General features: G+C 35.2%; 1 long non-coding RNA gene across 1 annotated transcript in view; it reads left to right on the forward strand.

Moving 5' to 3' along the window:
• Positions 1-13,128, forward strand: part of LOC112905537 — a 154,180-nt gene extending 141,052 nt beyond the window's left edge. Inside the window, exon 3 of the long non-coding RNA XR_003231853.1 lies at positions 13,099-13,128. This is a non-coding gene — a long non-coding RNA (uncharacterized LOC112905537). The remainder of the gene's footprint in view (positions 1-13,098) is intronic.
• The last annotated feature ends 3,768 nt before the right edge of the window (positions 13,129-16,896 follow it).

Here is a 16,896-nt window from a genome sequence, read left to right on the forward strand (position 1 = left end):
GTAAAACAGTAAGATATGTCGAAAATGCTGCTTATCGCTCTCCATATTTAAAAGGGCACCAACCAAAAACTACTGCGTAGAATTAATTGGAATTTTTCACACACAAGCCTTGCTATATGAGCTCACAAAGCATATAAAAATTATACGGCTTAAATGTGAAATTGGGTGCAAAAGAATACAATTAAATCCTCTGTCGGGAAAAAACGAAATGACTTTCTGAACAACCCAATACAAAAACTAAGAACAAATTTCCCCATACTGCTAGTATAAACATTAAATAAAATCACTACTGTTTAGTAAGAGATACTTCAATATCTTAAAGTCGAAAAGTATTGATTTTACATGATAATATCTTTGACAATTATCGAGTTAGTTTTTTCGGCGACTAAGATTTTGACCCTCCAGACAGTTTTTTTAAAGGTTGTTAACAACTAGACACTAAGTTAATTTCTAAAAGTGCTGTACTTTTATGCGTACCGACCGAACAAATAATTTGCATAATTAATTTGTTTTCTTTAAAGAACGTGAAGAAAATAAATTTGGAGCTTAAAATTTCGTCTCACACCACGATTTAACGATGAACCTAAAGTTTCGTTGCCTGTGATAAAATTACTCGCACAAAGTGGTGCATTACAAAATCTCCCCCAAGAGCTATTTGTCGTAGGTAATAAATCCACTTGGAAATTAACTAGTTCTTTCGCTGTTTCACGCCCCAAAAGAAGGGAAGATTGATTTTTCTAATCTTTAAGATACACGCGTACTGCAATCAAACTTTCGAGTTGCTCTTATTGCTACTATATGTCACTGCTGTCTTGACTGTAAACAGCCATCGTATAAAATGGAAAAATACGATTTACTATAAGAAGTCGGTTTCTGTTTTTGCCAAGAAATAATGCCTTCAGAAATGAATTATTTTGTGTATGACTGGTACCACATCTTTTTCAGACAATAGTTCGCACATCAGTTGATGGTTGGAATATTACGAATTTTTTATAACAAATGTTGCTTGGTTCCGTTCCTATTTTTCTATTAATTAAAACTTCACAATATCAATAAAAGTATGAGTAGATTTATGCAACAAAACTATATCGAATAAATATAAATAGACTTAAAAATGTAGGGAGGAGTTACAAAGATAGAAGAGTCTTAGTTTGTATAAAGAGCAGTTATACAGCTGGGGCAGCAACTTAGAGAAGTAAATATTAGGAAGGAAGTGAGACAGGGATGCACACACCGTTACTATTTAATCTATACATCGAAGACGCGATGAATATCTTTAAAGACAGTTCAACTGTATGGATAGATATACAAGGCCAAAAGATTAGTATGCTTAGATTATAGCAGTATTCGCATTATTATAGTTAGAGATAGCTTTAAGTGAAATGGAAGCGGTACTGACAAAACAGTACTGTATGAAAATAAATAAAAGTAAACCAAAAATGCTAATATGCAAAGGAAGAAAAGGTAGGGAAAGAGCGAATATAAAGATAGGAGACGGAAAATTAGAAAATGTGGCTGCTTTTAGGTGTCTAGGAAGTCAGATAAGGTAGGACGGAAGAAATAGTAAAGATATAAAGCAAAGGACAGCGCAGGATCGTGTAGCCTTCAATAAAAAGAAGTCACTTCTGTGCTCGTGAACGGTTAATTTAGAAACTCGAAAAAGGTTATTAAAGCTGTATGTTTAGAGCGAAAAAGAAGCGTTCGAAATGTGGTATTATACGTAAATGATGAGGATACCGTGGATAGAGAAGGTTAGAAATGAAGAGGTATTAGAAGGAACAGGAGAACAGAGGACTCTATGGAAATCAGGAAGAAATAGACGAGATAGGTTAGTAAGACATCTTCTCAGACATGAAGGTTTAGTCAGAAACATATTACAGTCAGAAATGGGAGTTAGGAGGGGTAGAGGTATAACTATTATCATTGTTCTAGTTTTAGGGAAATGCGAAGATTAGTCCAGAATAGGAAACAGTGAAGGTGCGTGTCCTACCAGTCTTGGGACTGACGACCTTGTGGTGACATGTGTATTTTTTTTCGACAAAGTCAAACAAGCAGGGATTCTTTTAGTTATCAATTTATTTGTTTAATTACTACTTTACCATTATTGTTAGTTATTTTAAAAATCTGTCATCAAACGTAATCGATTTACATTCTTTTTTGCAAAGGTTAAATTAGATCAGTTGAAGAAAAGTAAACCACCTTAAAATGATACTTATTGCATTCCACAAAAAAGTTATTCTAACAAGGGTTAAAAGCGGACAGAGGGTCTGTAACACACGCATTAATATACAAGTTAGGTAGTCTATTTATAATGTTGCCTGTGATTAATGATATTAGGAAATTAGCCCTGTGAGGCAAGAACGGTGTATATTAAGTGGCTATAAATTTTAAAGGATAAGTAATTAACTATCAGCATTTCTGACCCAAAATGGTTAGCTACAGCACTGAACATCTCAATTCAAAATGTCAATCATTATATAGATATATTACATAGCATTAGTAAATACATTTAACATATGCATGTTTATTTAAAACTATTGACAGTCGTGTTCGCTTCACCAGGCGTGGGGTAGTGTCAGATTTTTAAATGTAAATGTTAAACAGGTTAATTCGATCAGGATGTTAATTAGTTCATCACACCAAGGCTTATTTGTACCGTCATGGTGAGGTCTTTATTATTTTTACGTATGTTCGACCATTTAGTCAGTGTACGCCGATATACCAGCCAGCTAAGCAGCGCAGTTTCCTTTCGAATTGATTTACAATTGAAATGGAGGCGAGTACTCAGGGAAAAGGAGGAAAACGCAGAATTAACATATCCGGGAATCGACAGATCATTCCGAACCGAGTATAACAATATTTGGGGGTATCTAAGTGTGGGAACACTCCATATAATATACAGAAACTTCTTTTTCGCTGAACTTGCACTTTGGTCTGTTTAATGGCACACCATATGAATTTAATCGCGTGAACACTGTTTGTAAATGTGGATCACAAACCTGTCACTTTTGCCTTTCGTCAGAACTCTGACAAATGCTCCCCGAGACAGTCATATCATTTGAATTTCATCAGCCAATTTTCAACACTTTCGGGTTAAGACAACATCGGGTTAAGACACTCTTCACTCATTTCAGAAGTATCAAGTCTTATTGATTACGAAGCCCTTGCAACTTAACAAGTGTCCGATAAAAAATTTCAAAAATATCTCAGTTCTAGCATGTTTCTAGTATTAAAACGTATCCATATACCGGGGACAAACAAAGCTTCTGTGACATCTCAACAGAAACAGTTAAACCATTCTTGACCCCATCGTTTCGCTTCGCCATTTTCAACCACTTCACGTTCCCTAACGCACCCTGCTTTTCGTGCATCTATCAAATTAATCACCCAACGTTTCATCTGGTCATAAGCAAACGGTGATTGCGCCAAATGGGCACGGGCATACCTTCCCTGTCAAAAAGTAAAAATTTTCTAACAAGTTTCCGCATTTCTGGGAATCTCCAACATGCCTTCAAACAGATTCGAACACGTACACCTAGACATAGTCGTGATGATGTACTCTGAAAGGTACCGCTACTGCCTCACATGCGCAGGTCGAATCACACGTTGGTCCGAAGCGATTTCCATCACAGATCAAGAAGCTGCAACCGTAGCACGCACTTACTATGAAGTATGGATCTGTCGATTTGGTGCACTTCCACGGATTACTACAGATCAACAGTTCGAATCGCAACTCTTCAAGGAACTGCCGCATCTAACGAACACCAAACACGTCCATACTACGGCACACAACTCTGCAGCAAATGGAATGGTTAAACAATTTCATCGTCAATTGAAGGCTGTAATAACATGTCATCGAAACAACAGCTGGACCCAGATTCTTCCCACTGTACTATTAGGCATCAGAGTACCCTGGAAAGAAGATCTGAAAGCAACAGCCGCTGGCATGATAAATGGAAAGTCATTACGTCCACCTAGAGAATTCCTATCTCCACCAGGCTCACAGACCAACAGCAACCCATCAATTTTCATACAACAGCTTCGCCAACACTTCCAACTTCTACAACTTGTATCTGGAACACGACACGGGGAAAAGGAGACATTCATCTACAAACACCTCCAAACAGCAGAGTGGTGAGATGGTCCTAAAAACCAGCTACAATTTTCTTACGACGGTTCTTTCAAGGTTATCAGTAGGTACGACCACATGCTCACCGTTCAATTGCCCAACAAAGAGAAAACTATATCTATTCACCGACTTAAACCAGCATACATCATGTCAGACGGACAATACCCATAATCCTTTCCTGCGCCTGCAGCCTCCAACAACGACGCTGCACAATCAACAAGAATAACCCGCTCAAGACGTCGAGTACTTCCCCAAAATACATAGTCACTTCACCATCCAGCTCCAGACTTACAAATAGACTAGAATATTTATCATTATTTGTTAGCGTCACACACGCTACACAAGATAAAGAATATCACACGCAAAACGTTTCAAGCGTGAATCGCTACGTGAAGTATGTATGCAACAAGTATTGGAAGTGATACCCTTATCAGCACTTTCACTGTCAGCTCAAACGTTCTTTCAGGAGTCTGTGCCAATACACTTGAAGAAGAACTAGAAGTGGTATAAAACCGATTTTCTGGGGTTCATCTCAGCCGAGGAATTAGTGCAGTACTACCTGAAACAATCTGATGGATTACAGTGTGTGATCAATTTTGGAGGAAAGGGTGAAGGATCGATTGTCGCTGGAGGCATTGTGACCCTTCACCGGAGAATTCAAGACGCATTAGCAAGGGTATTCACTTAGAAACCACTTAAATATTTTACTAGTGAATGTATAAGTTACTGTAGTTAGATGTTAATTTTCGTGAATATTATATTATAAGAAGAATATGAAGGTAGGTATTAGTGTTAGTTAATTTTGCAGAACTACACGACAAGTTCTTTTAAACAAAATGATATACTTCAGCCATGACTATCTACTTTCTTCAGTATGAAACTGTTCAGTACAATTAAAGACGTGTCTTCTTTATTATATAGGCGGTTATGTATAATTATTCTACTATGATCCTGAATAATTAACTTTGGCTATATGTATTATTCTCTATTTACTAATCCATTTTATCGCTCTAGCAAATATCTAGACCATAAATGTGTGAGGTTGTTATGTCATACCGCTAGTTATCGAAATTGTTCAATGAATAAACAAAGTTGCTACGTTTCAAATAAAAACCATTGTTTACCACACTTAAAACAGTTTGAGTATTATATCCTGTTGCCGATTGTTTATAATCATTCGAGAAAGCAGTTCAACTTGGAAAATGGCTATTATTTTATTATTAAGTTTTTTAAATCTTTTGGCAGGTCTATTCGCAAAATCAACTTCACGTAAATATATGAAATCAAACGAAGTTCAGTTAAGTGGTTCGGATTATGACATTCAATTTTTAGTCAGTATGCTATTTACAAGTGGGTATTTGAACCGAAAAGAATTAAGGAGAAATTCTTCTCGGGTGCTCTTTCTGTCGAAGTAGCGCTGGTTGGGAATAATTCAAGAATTAGAATGAGCACAAGCGAATGTGCTGCGTTTGGGAATTTAATTGGAATTCGGAATCAGTCAAAATAGAAAAGCTTCTGGCAAGGCTAATTTATATGCATTTCAATCTATTCGTAGAGAAATGGGATTTTATATGAAATTCTGAAACAAATTGCTTTCAGAATTTTAATATAAAATTTGCATACCCATGATTACCTAAAATCCAGACAGACATATAATAATAGTGTAAAATCAAAGCTAACGTAAGGACAAAAAGGAGATTATTTCTTAAACCAACACCAATGTTTCGCATTTTGGAGGGAAGACTTTATCAAGATTTGTTGTAAAGTTCTTTATGCACATGATATAGTTGGATGTAAAGATCATGCAGGTATTACGAAGTAGAAATCTAAATTCCTACAGCAGCATATGTACCTATACTCTAAAACAAAATTTCTATCAAATAATGTTAGTTTCACGCTTATACGCATAGACATAGAGTCCCAGACAATGAATTGGCCGTTAGGTACTATGTTGTAAAGTAGATACAGGTCTGACGAAGGAAGCTGACGAGCGGTCGCGCAGGTACTTGCCCATTTTTGACGTATTTGGATAAGTCACTTGGAACCGATACACAAATAAGCTTTAAGTAGGCGTAAATTATAGTATTAATACAGATATGACAGTAGCGTACTAGAAAATAATGTAAAAACATGACTTATCAAAAAAAACAATTAACCTATTGCTTTTGTTTTATAGTTAGTTTTCACATTCACTCTCATCATGGGAATCTCTATCACTGTCACCAACATCAACAATTAGTTATTCTGTTTGTCTGTCTATTACTTGCTCACTGATCCCTATTTTTAAATATTTAATCGACGCTCCTGATAGGAATACTGAAGAATGAGGGCTGCAATCTTGACGTGCTTTTTTGGTTTCGGCTCATTTGGAAGGCGCCATTCCGAAGCTTGTTGACTGTTTCACTTGTCAAATTCATAAACTCATGTCTCATCACCAATTACAACTCGTTGTATAAATGTAGAGTCGGTATTGACTCGTTCTAACATGTCTTCATGGATCTTTACGTGATTGAGTTATACCAGAAAATTCAGGTCTTTCGGCACTAGTCGAGTGGCAATGCGTTTCATACTCAAACAATTTTTTAAAATAGTATAAATTAATTCCTGAGATAGAGAAACTTCAGCGGCTACCTCTCTCAGATTTAAACGACCATTTTTGGTCGCCATTTCGTTTACTTTAGTGATGTTACGTTCAATTGAAGACGTCGATGGCCGACCAGAGCGAGGTAAATCTTCCACCAGATCTCGAGCGTTTTTAAATACACTGTACAACTCATATTCATGTTTTTTTGCATAAAGTCAATTCACAGTAAGACTTATGTAACATTTGTAGCGCTTCGACACACGAAGTTCTATTTGCCATGCAAAATTTAAGACAGATTGTTCGATATTTTTATTCATTGTAAAAATCGCAAAACACACTTAAAATGAACTGACAAAATGGGCGTTGTAAATAAACTAAATGACAAGTGACCTTCTAACTCTGGGTGAGAGAGTTGTGCTAACTTAGCGACAGAAAGAATTTCGACAATGAGTAGATGATGTGTTTCCGGTACTTTTCTGACAGAAATTACATACCTAAGTACAAGAGAAACAATGCGAATGTACAGTCATTAGATGTTTGGTGTGGCGTTTATTGCCACACTCGTCCCTGTCAGTCTTGTATATTTTGTGTTTCTGTAAATTTTGTACGTAACTCCTTAAATACTACGGTACAGGTCACTACTTACACAAATCACGTCAGGATTACCACTTTCATCGTTTAGAGATATCCTTAGTCTGGCACGCACAATAAACACAAATTCAAATGCGTGTAGTGTACAGTCTTTATTCACTATGTACAGTAATATTAAGGAACAAGTTATATACAAAAGGATGTAGCCTAATAGAGAAGAAAATAGCGCAAAAGTCGATAGTTAAGGTTAATGAATGACGGTGAGATAACTGATAGCGCGTTTTGATCTGTTCTGGACTCTCTCATTTTGGTTTTCAGGGTTCTTAAAAGGTTGTAGGAAAGTGAGTAGGGGATTCTAGTTTGATGTTATCCGATAGAATATAAGGAAAGCGGATGAAGGAGATGACCGTGGGCAAGGTAAAAGACGTAAAATTGTGTAAGTGGACAGGATGTAGGAAAATGTCACTTTCTGTAATTAGGTAAGAGCGTGAAGTTTCAAATAACATCAATTGAGAGAGAGTACACAATAGGATAGGTTCGAATGGGATTTGTAAAGAACTTAAAAAGAATAGACGAGTTTGAAAGCAAAGCTCTAAGTTAAAAATACACAAAAGGAAAGTGAAATCTGAAAACTACGAAAAAAGCACAATTGAGAAGACTAGATAAAACAAAGAGTTTAGAGTTAAGCTATTGGAAATGAAAATAGAAATCTTTAATAAGTGTGAAAAAAGGTAGAAAAGGATGAAAAAGGGTAAAAGCTAGAAAGCGAAGATTCCAGAAATATGCATGATAGAAATAGATATACTCAGGTATACACAAAAAATACAACGTGTAATTATACAACACGCTACTGAAGTGAAACTTCTTCAAACACACAAACATACCGGGATAGGGTTCAAGGAATTGGTTTAATGGTATTATTTGTACACTCTGAATTTAAATTTTTCACTATACATGCCGGAGTTGCCTGTAACGACCGTTGCATGGAAGCGCGCGGCTCAAGCGATCCCCACTACGAACTCGGCTACGTGGCCGAGTAGAGGGGGGACATTCGTTGCATGATTTCGTTACATGAACAACTCGCATGAAACGAACTTACCCTACCATATGTAAAAAAGTTTCAGTTCAAAAAGACAAATAGATTCGGAAAACAGAAATTACAGGTTTGTAGAAAAGGGGCAGACGTTGGTAGCGCTGTCTAGAGATTGGTGTAATGTCCCGTCTTGATTTAGACGGACTACGCGCCTAATTAAATTTGCGTAGTTAGTTAGATGAAATAATAAGAACACAAACTTGATTATCGGTTTATTGGTTATGTTTGGTTCTTAATCTGAATTAACTGGTATAAAGATGAATCTATTTTTACTGGTTTAAAGGATGAATTAATATTTACTGGTTTTACTGAATAATTAGTATTGTCTGGTATAACTAAAGAATCAATATTTTACTGGTATAACTGAATTATCAATAATAATGTCTATATAGTACAGTCTAAGTATTTAAAGCTAATCTATATACAAGGGGTAAGTGGGGTGGTGACTACTATTGGTTGAAACTAGGAATTGGAAAGTGGTAGGCGTTGTGAAATTCTAAGTAAAGGAAAAAGGTCGGTTCTGGAGCTATATACAAAAATTACAATCCTAAACTAATCAGATTCGTTACAGTGTGCCCCGAATATCGAGGGACAACTGTCATAAAGCTATACGTCATAAATTTAAAGGAACTGCCTGTCTATCAATGGCTCAAAGGCACAGCAGGAACAGTCTAAAATTTCTAAATAGTAAAAGTTTTATACACTGTACATGTTATTGATGAACCGGAACAATTGGTCATAACTATTATGCTAATGTTCAGTTGATTCTCTTTGTCTGTGCTTATAGAAATGAATTAATTTTAACATTTAACACTCACAAGTATAAAATTGTTACAATCGCAACAATTTGTACGTATTCGAATATATGTTCGGATGTGCCCTGGCAGGTGGTCCGGATTTTTTTTATCTGCCTTAGCGGTAACACATACATATGATTTTAGTTTTGTGTTCATGTATAGTACAGGAGGTAATTATGAAATCAACTCATCATAAACACAATTGGCATTTAATAAATCGTATAGAGAAGTATGTCTACAAGGAAGAAATGTTAGTGCTGGTTTAAGAAATAACCCTTTTTTTCTATTCTGGATTTGATTCTGTATTGTACCTTCAAATATTGATAAATAGTTAGTGAAAATGTCGGTGCATGTTTCTGAACTTCCATTTCATACTACTTTGCGCGTAGATTCTAGAAGTATGTCTGTTAAAATTAATTTCAATGGGATTTTTGCTATTTTACAGAACAGCATTGGGGAAAATTTAGATGTAAAAAATTAATTTATTAGGATTGAAATAATTTCGAAAGCAAGTAGTAAGTACCTACATAATATTATGTTCTCATAATGTCAATAAATAATGTATCCATTCCTATGACATAATGAGTAGCTTATAATTACGTAAATTAATAAAGAATTTGTGATTAGGAAATGGTAGCTAGGTTTCGTCCCTGACTACCACAAATCCGCTTTAAATAATGATCACTTCATTGTACAGTGTATTGGAATTGGGATATGATATAAATGAGGAGATTTCGTGTAACTTTTGGGAACATTGCAGACATGTATTTAAATAGGCAGTCGTAAAATAGAAGTATTGAATTACACATCAGATGTGAAATTCGTATAGCTGTAATACGAAACGTTTACAACACCATTCACCATTAGGTTCGGTTATAGTTCATATTAAGTAAAGAACGGCTTTACAGAATTACTAGCATTTTTGTGGTTTTATGAGAAATAAAACATACAGCAATTTGTGAATTCTTCTTGAAACCATGTAAAATATTCAATTCGTCTTTTGTAATGAAAGGGATGTTCATATCAAAATTTAGTGGCGTTAGTACCTAATTGAGGTTACGGTGCATTGAAGCCGATCTAAAATACCAGATTATGTTGTGATTGTCAGGTCCGCTTTATATCAGGTCAATTTTCACTTAAATTAAGCAGCCATTCTGTAATGATTGTATTAGTAGAGGCTGTACTGTTTTTTTGAGGAGGAAAATCATCCTGGCAGGTTTCTTAACGCGATAATCGGGTGCATGTGCTTTAGAATAAATTAGTTTGTAGATTACACAAAAAAAAAGAAAAAAGAAAAATAGTTACGATAGCCCAAATTATAATTTCTTTGTCATTGTCTCCTTCAACCCATATAGATCGTAGATAATTCTCTCGGGACTTAAATTGTAGCTTTTCAAAGCCTCTTCTTACCATCAAAATTTCGTTAAAAAATAAGATTTCCAAAAATTCACGAAAATGTAAATTGACCTGCCGTGTGCAAACGGCCTGCAGCAATTTTACAAAAAAGGTATTATTCATTAAGAATTCTCGTTTAACCTGTGCATAATTGCAATTGTCACAGATTTGCTGTACCGCAATCCAACAATATCCTTTTGGTAAGATGTTCCATTAGCGTTTGCGCGCGGCTTCTTCCGAAGGATACCATTTTACCTTTTTGGCGAGTTTTGTAAGAAGTTTAAATTACTGGTATTAATAAATTACAAAGAACTGGACCTACAATTTTAGCTTATTTGCTTATGGATGTAGCAGAACAGGATGTTTCGCTGTTATCATTAACATTTAACGCAAGAAGCGAAGATCGATTCAAATTATGTTTATTCAAATAAAATAAGAGTAGTGTTGTAGTATTATGCTGATTAAGAGATATTTCATTGATGGCGAAGCTAATTTCAACGAATACTTTAGAGGATCCATAATATCTGTTACTTTTACAGCAAATATTCTGCAATAGTCGTGATATAAAATACCACAAATGGCGCGGTAAACGCCATCTGTAGTACAATGCTACATTTTAGGATTACGTATTCTCAACAAGGTCCATTTAAATACATGGATATCAACTTTCTGAAACGAAATACCGGCGTAATTCACCACCAAGTGATAGGCACATTTGCGACGCGCTGATGAGATCCCACAAGATCGAAATCGCGATCCGCATCTGGCAGTTTCGACAGACCATTCGAATTACTTTATTCAATAGTCGTGAGCGAGTAGTTTTGCCCACAGAAGCGTTGTTTTGTGACGAAGTGTCGACTTATCGCTTAAACCAGACCATCGTACTAAAATCCAATTGAAAACTTTTTACAGTAATGATTAAAAACTACAATAATTAGAACAAATAAATACGCTTATGCTGACCCGTTTGCAAAAATTAATATTATTTCTAAAATCGACTAAAATGCATTTTAAATTATTTAAGTTTTCTGACTTGAACTTCATTCAGGCATGAACCTTCTTATAAAGTCCACCACCATATTTTACGCACTAGTGACTGAAGACATCGACCATGAATACCTAAAAAGCATTATTCCCCACACGACTCGCTCTTAATTGGCCTTTATGGTGTATAGCTGCGTATGATAGTAATCACTCCTTTGGCATGTTTAGCATTTAATGCGGCCTACACACATTTTAGCGAAAAGCTGACAAGGGGTTTCAGTCTACTTTGTACCTTCCTTTCTTACCTCCATCCTGTTTAACTGTATTAATTAGTAGCACGTTAGTTGCAAAGACGAATGGGATCATAGTACTCGCTTGCCAAACTTGATGTTCTCATTGCGTCTCCCTTGGCACTTTGTCTGTGCCACCGATAATTTGTTTAGAGGGATTTCCTCGTTTTACCCTACACGCCTCCCAAGGCCTTCCTTTACAGGAAGAAATTTACTTTAGAGCCAAACACTTAGCAGCGCAAACCTTCCTGATCCTTTGTGAGCTTAAACTTGGGGATTTGGATCAAAGTGAGCTTCGGACACGAGGCAAGCATTTGAATGAGAACTAAAACCAATTCTGGCTTAGGATAGCTTTAGATATATCCAATATTATTGGAAATTGATTTCACACGTGTAACAACAACTACCTGAATTTTTCACTTCAATTAGTGCACAAATCATTTTTGCTGGTAACATGCGTTAATTTAAGAAATTGTTTTCTCCCTAAAGGTTTATAAATTGAATATTCGATTCCAGAAAGTACTCGCATAAGGCAGGAAACAACATTGTTTATTTTCCGATAATTACCAAGTTGGTTTCATTAGACTCTACTATTGATATTTTAAGTTCTCTTTGCATTTAGTGAATTAACAATAAAAATGACGTAATTTAAATAACTTTGTCATTGTAGGAACTATAAATATGATGGTAGAAAAATAAGAAGCACCCACATATTTTGTTATGAAAATCAAATTTCAAAACAATTGATAACTATATATGGGGAACAGTAACAGTAACAACATGCATACCTTCATGAAATTGCGGTAATTGCCTCAAATTGTCATTTGTAATGGTAAAGTTAAGTCAAAATTAGTGAAGGACGTGAAATAGTATCCACCTTAATTAGATTTGTATGAAAAGTATTTAAATGAAATTCTAAAACCAAAAATGCCACATAAAAATGTTTAAAGACTCCAAGACGTGTTTCGAAGACAAATATTAATTGTTTTATTAACTGCAGCAAAATTTTCAAGAAGCAACGGACTTAAATTTGATTAAATCAAAACCCTTTTGAGCGTAAGCATAAATTTTCGATTATCATTGATGATTCCGATTTCTCTTCCTACCTAATTGTCGATACTTACTATTAGTAGGATCTCGTTATACCTAATTCTTATTTAAATATTTTACTATTTACATCCAATTAGCTATCTAATTTAATAATAACATTGAGTAAACAAGTTTTTTGTTTTCAGGTGTTCCGTCGCTTAGTTAACCACCAGAAGGTAAGTCCTTTACCTTTTTAAATATCATCATCAAAAGATCGTCAGTTCTGTCAGTCTGGTTGGACGCGCACCTTCAGTCATTCGTATCCTGAGCTAATTTTCGTATTTCCCTAAAACTAGAATACCCCACATCCTTAACTGTTTGCGAACAGCAATGTAATCTAGTTCTACCTCTACTCCTTTTAGGTATATTTTTCAAAAAGTCATAAATAAACAGAAATATAGGGACTACTTTAATTTGTTTAATTCTTGCTGACCGTACTGGTCGCAAAATGAAGATAGAAGCTAAAACAAGCTACAACACGAACACACAAATATGTATGAGTTTCCGATAATACCCTGTTTGTATTGTGTATATATTTGCCTAACAGGACCTTTTGCTTACACATAGTTATAAGTTTTGAGAAGTAACGGGCAGTTAAACAGGACAAGTTCTCGGTCAGCATTTTATCGAAACTACCAAACATGGATTGCGTTTTCGGAATTGTTTGTTCTCATAGCGATTCACGTCTGGTAATTTTCATAAAATGCTTACCAAGACTATACGTGTTATGCCAATCTATACACATATCGGTTTACGTTCATTAACCACAATTTAATTATTAAGTCGTGGATCCAATCCGTGTAAAGTAAATAAATATCCTTCATTATAAAGTATATGAAGGTGTTAGACTATAAGTAAAAAAGTGTTAGAATTATCTGGAATCTGTTTACTTTGGAGTAGGAGAGAAGTTACTGCTCTGTACCCACTTGATATTTCCCCCGGAGTGTCTGCAATAAAAAATTAATTTTGTATTTTGACATGAAAAACAATGTGTCTCTTTGTTCAGTGTTTTTTTTTAAGATTTATTGACCAATTGAAGAGTTGAATTCACAAGACTGTGTGTTGCATATCATCCCGGGGCAAAACAAGAAAATGATTTTAATAAGCCTTTAAATATTAAGAATTAAACGAAGATAATTTCTAAAGTGTATAATAATATTGTCTAACGATTCCGCATCTAATAGTTTGATACAAACGGCTCACGTCTTTCGTTCATTTTACGTTCCATCAAAAATACAACTTTGATGATAAAAATAAGTTACTTCTTAATCGAACAATGTACACAACAAGACAATTCTACAACGTGTTCTTTATACAGATTTTGTGTTGGATAGTCACCGCAACATTGCCTTAGTTCAATACAAACTAAACCGGCTTTCTGAGATTTGCGACTGCGTGTCCCGCATGAATGTTTGAAATCACGTTTTTCTTGCAACATCTGCTAAATAAGGAAATAGCTGATTATCTGACTTTTTGTGGTTGCATCCCTGATTAGAGACATAACGAGGTAACGACGGATGACTTTACAGTATTACAAATCCCAACGCCAAGGGCATTCAGACTTCCAGCTGTATGCAGGAAGGTGAAAGAGTTTATTCATAGCATTCAGCATCTTTGAGAAAGTAATTTCGTGATGTTTTAGGGGTAGTAGTAGCTGAAACAACTATAATTTTGTTCACCACGACTACGTTTCTCACTAATAGTAGTTTTTAAACTAACTTGTTGAACTGTAGGTGTCCCAGATGGGTATGTATTCCTTTTCACGATAGGAGAATCTTTATTTTTGAAATATGAGAGAAATATGGAATCAATGTATTTCTAAAAAGTTTTTCGGGGGCCATGGAGGGAACATGTACACTAACACAGTCCCGCTAAAGGATTGGATGGGCATTTTTTGAAGCTTCATGCGGACGGCATCTTCTGAGATCTTTGATAAGTACCTAATTCCGTCCGATTTCACACAACTTCGTATTTCTCGAAGCGGAAACATAGACGGAAGATTCGGCTGATTTTTGTGAAATAAAATGTGATGTAGGTCACCTTCTCTGCACTGAGAATGTTTGTTATATATGTAATTTTGTTGCTTTTTTATGTGCTGTCGAATTGCTTCAAATGCTTGAGCATCTAGAGTTATCAGCTTTTAGGATGCTTCTTTATTTTTCACGCAATTAATATATGTTGAATTTTGCCCTTCACTTGAGGAGTCTGAAGTGTCTCGGCTGCTTCTTCTGTTGCAACGCTGTACAAAACGTCTTCAGCAAACGGATTTCCCGAAAGTGAATCAAAATCTAGGTGGAAGAAGCTGATAAACTATTGCTTGTCACTATGATGTCAAAGTCGCCTTCATTTTCACAAGTAAGAAGAACAAAGACTTATATCCTCCCAACAGATTGAATAATATTCGTCTAGAACGGACTGCATCTCCCGAAGATTGAAGCGATTGTATATGTATAATAATTCGGCGTAATTTAATTATTTTAGAAGTCCATTGTCAAATGCTCACTATATGTGTGTAAAACACAATCAAATCAGTAAAACTATCTCTCCCTGGCCTTACTCTCATTATTTATGTTTCTAGGGCACTCGGTCACGGGTTGCCTCAGCTGACAACTCTGATTTACTCACATCCTCGTTAACGATGGCTATGTCTGTAGGGGTCTTCTCAATCTCTTATGCTTATGTTAGGCATTTGCCTTCTTGTAGTGTATTTTGAGGAGCTATGACTACTGTTTTGTACACCTTCGATGTGTATCGGCCTCTTTTGTAGTAAAGCATGTCCAAACATTCTCTCCATTTCATTCATTCGGTGTTTATTCGATCAAAAACTTCGGCATGTATCTACTGTTCCTTCATTATTTATGATTGAACCGAGGTATTTGAAACTATGGAGTTGTTTTAACGGCTGCCTCCTAGTTCCTATGTGTGACTACCGACTTGTAAGTTCCTTTTTGTTTTGCGATCACCAACGGCCTATGCTGCCTCCTCAAACTCTTCGTGCAGCTCTGGGTAGGCAAAACGCTTAGTTTAATTTTGAAATCTTTTTACATGCAAATTATTATGATGTAATATTCTGATTTATTTTGTATTTTTTATGCTTGCCATATTATATTTAATTATATTATATTCTTATGATGTAGCTAGCGCCTTTTTGTCGATTTAACGTAATGTTTATGTGTGACCATTTTGAGTCAAAATACTCTTCCACTTACTACAAGCTCTTAAATTTTGAAAGAATTTTGATTCTTATAGTTCTGCAAGATTAGAACTTGACAGAACATGACCCGTGTTGTTACAAAACGAAAGCAAATGATGGTTCCTCCAACCCGTCAGTCAGAATTCTTTTAACGTTAGAAGATGATATGTTTGAGATGTATTCTCCTTTTTTATCAATCGTTGGAGTAATTCTTGGTGTGTTGGACAGTTATAAAATTCTACTAGGAAGAAGTATTATATGTCAAAGGTAGGTCTGTATTAATATGTATTAGTTATTTGTTGTTGCTGTACACATATTATGTTAGTAGGTATACGTTTTTACATGTATCTTTAGTCAAAAATATCTCTTCAACCATATCCCTCATTATAGTTTTTCATATTTTAGCCGGTGTATTGTCTATTCTCGTAGCTTTGTTAAAACAAAATTAAGCAAAAACATGGAATCCGTTTGGATTGATTCATCATTTGTTCTCTGTGTTTTTAGTAAATAGGAGTATTTACAATTTATATACTTACAACAATATATTTATAGCAATATGCTATACGATATTTTGTTAACGTTTAAATGTTTTTCCATAGGCATAATTTTTGTTGTATATATAGTTAGGTTGTTATCTTAATGTCTGCTTACACCCTTATTTAACTGATCAGGAGACGAACTTAACAAAATAATCCATATACATAGTATGTTCGAGGAAATGTTGGAAATATCTTTTGAGGGTAATCTCTGA

Source organism: Agrilus planipennis, unplaced genomic scaffold, assembly GCF_000699045.2.
Source record: "Agrilus planipennis isolate EAB-ADULT unplaced genomic scaffold, Apla_2.0 scaffold333, whole genome shotgun sequence".
Taxonomy (NCBI): domain Eukaryota; kingdom Metazoa; phylum Arthropoda; class Insecta; order Coleoptera; family Buprestidae; genus Agrilus; species Agrilus planipennis.